The sequence below is a fragment of the Leptosomus discolor genome, chromosome 6 (assembly GCF_034619465.1).
Source record: "Leptosomus discolor isolate bLepDis1 chromosome 6, bLepDis1.hap2, whole genome shotgun sequence".
Taxonomy (NCBI): Eukaryota; Metazoa; Chordata; class Aves; order Leptosomiformes; family Leptosomidae; genus Leptosomus; species Leptosomus discolor.
In genome coordinates this window covers 64052574-64055288 of record NC_141396.1, presented here as the reverse complement: position 1 = coordinate 64055288, position 2715 = coordinate 64052574, and positions in this window count along the sequence as shown.

The window sequence follows — 2715 nt, the reverse complement described above, 5'->3', positions numbered from 1 at the left end:
GCAAGAGATTCAGAGTCCTTTGGGCTGCAAAGCAGGGACAGAGAGCTCCAGCATCGTGCCCGTGGTTTGAAATGCAGTGGCAGTGTAGTTTTGCAGCCTCGGATCGTGTCATTTCTTTAGCGTCCGCAGGCGAGGATGAGAAATGGAGAGGAAACACAGAAAGAGGGAAGGTTCTGTGTGTCAGCAAGCTTTGCCTGTTAAGAGCCAGCGAGCAGCTGGCTCCCAGGCTGCACATGCCGCAGGTTTCGGAAGCTGCAATTCCGCAGTGTGATTTGGGGGGGGGGGGGCAAGACTCCCCCCGCGTAGTTTCAACAGAATTTCCCTCGAGAGGGCTCAATATTGAATATGCTGCTGCCTTTATCAGCGCCTAAAGGCATTCGCTAAACCAAAGTTATGCCAGCTCCCTTCCAAAGTCAGGCCAGGAGCAAACTGAATGCTGGTTTTTATCAGCACGCTGACACCTGCCTGTCTCAGCTCTCTGCAGGGCTTAAGTGCCGAGGGAGTGGGTTAGCCTGGCCTGTGAATACCACAAGGGAACTTCGGGGGGGCCTCCACTCACCATTCCAACCTGCTTCTTTGCTTGACCATACTGGCAGCAGAGTTTTCTGAAACTCAGTGGAGTTTCCACTGAAACCTGTGCAGATTACCTCTGCCATCAGTCAGACCTCCCTTAAATCCAGCTCCTTCCGTACGACAACTTGCCATCCGGGTGATGAACTCCCTATTTTTGCAGTCATCCGTCAGGCAGGTCTTGTTCTCGCCAGGAAGAACCGCTAACAGAACGCAGGCAGGTCCTCCACGCAGTAGCGGAGGGACTTTTGGAGGTGCTGGAAGCCCTTGCCTCTCCGTCCTTTTCTCTTGCAGCACGGGGAGAACACCAAGAGCAAGCTAATGAGGCGTTAACATGCAGCCTGCCAGCGGAGGGCTAGCCTTGGGGATTACAAGCAAATGGAGAGCTGGTCGTTTTGGTAGAGTGCTGCTTTGTTCCTCGGTGGAACGGCTTGAAAGCTTTTCTTTTCCTGCTTTGCTCTGTCAGCCTCTTTTTGTGAGCGTGGAGTGGGTCAGACTTTAACCCCAGCTGCTCCCTTCCCCAGAACGGCGACTGCGTCCTGACTCCACCAAGGCAGGGTGGAAAAAGAGAGCAGGAGTCGCTCCAGAGGCGGTGAGGGTGGTGTCGTCCCTGCCTTTTTTCCCTGCTTAAGTCTCTCTTCAAACAGTTCATGGAATCTGATGGAGGAGGTCACGGAGCCGAGGATAAACTCAGCACCTGCGGGTTAACCCTCCCTGTGCTTAACAGCCCTGCTCTGCTCCCCCAGCGCTGGCCTGGAGCTCAGCAAAGCCACCAGGTGTTTCTCCCGGGACCAAAAGGGTCCATTGCCCTATTCCTCCTGCTCACCCTGCCGGTAGCATCCCAGGAAAAGGCATCTTGAACCTGCAGTCCTCCCGGTGACCTTGAGGAATCGTAAATCCTCGAGCGAGAGACCGACAGAGTCTCACTCAGGTGAGCTGCGGCTCGTCTCTGTTCAGCTCCGTCCCGATGATCACGTAGCGTGGGCTAGGGCGAGCAGACCAAAGAAATCAGGTATTTGAAGGACCTGCATTCGCGAGTCGAAAAGCTGCCTGAGCTGTGGCAGAGGTGGGGAGCTTTTGCTATGCCGTGCCTGCTAAATTCAGGCTGGTAGCTTGGAGCTGGAGATTCTGGTTTCGCCTGCGCAGCGGTGTGAATCAATAATGTTTTCACAGGAGTGCAGGAGAGGCAATCTGCCTCTCTGTCCTTTCTAATGCATGCCCAGCGTTTGCCTCCTGTTCTGTGACGAAGCAGTGAAGTTCCTGCCACTCCCCAGCAAAATTCTTCCTGGGGTGGCTGTGAATCAAGGCAGGAAAGGCAGATAAGGACCTGGGAGTGCTAGGTGTTAGCATATGGCTCGCTAGCACACGGTGCAAACCTCTTCTCAAGTGCTGCAACACTCATTTCTTTAAACATACGCTTGTCTGGGGTCGCACAGAAGCGTTTTCTCTATTTTTTTTTTCTGCACAAACACACAGCACCGCCACACGCCTGGACAAAGAAGGAACTAAAGGCACTGTAAAACAGTTCATTTGGAGAGCCCGTGCCTGTAAGTAACTGCTTCTCATGGGAATGTGCAACCTCTCTCCCGTCACAGAGCAGTGGAGGGGTCTGAACACGGCCCAGATTGTCCAGGTCTTCTCAGTTTTCACCTTAGTTTTGAAATAAATTCCCTCTGCGCTTCCACAGAGTGACCCTCCTCCACATGCTGAATTCGAATGCTGACTCTTGCAGCAACTGCTTCCCCGTTTCCGAGGTATGAGACCGATTTTCTTGCAGCGCGTGTCGTTTGGTTGCTGAATGTTAAGAAACCCTGACAGATTTTGGAAGCGGCAGCCCCAGTTCAGCTGGCTGCAGCAGCCCCACGTCCCCCAGCCCATCACTCAGAGAAGAAAATCAGTGCAAATACTTTTCTCCCTGCCTGCACAAACGCATACCACTGGTCCTCAGCCAGCTGAATCTCTCCAGCACGCTTGTGCTGTTTGAGCTACACCATTTCTTTCAGGGATGTAACTGGGCTTGGTCTGAAACCTCCACAACCCCCTGTTTTCCTTGGAAGTTTGTCCTTGTGGAAAAAAAAATCCCGTGCTTTGCTTTCTCACTTGAATTTCTCTGGCTGCAGTTTGCAGCCAGTCATCGTTACGCCT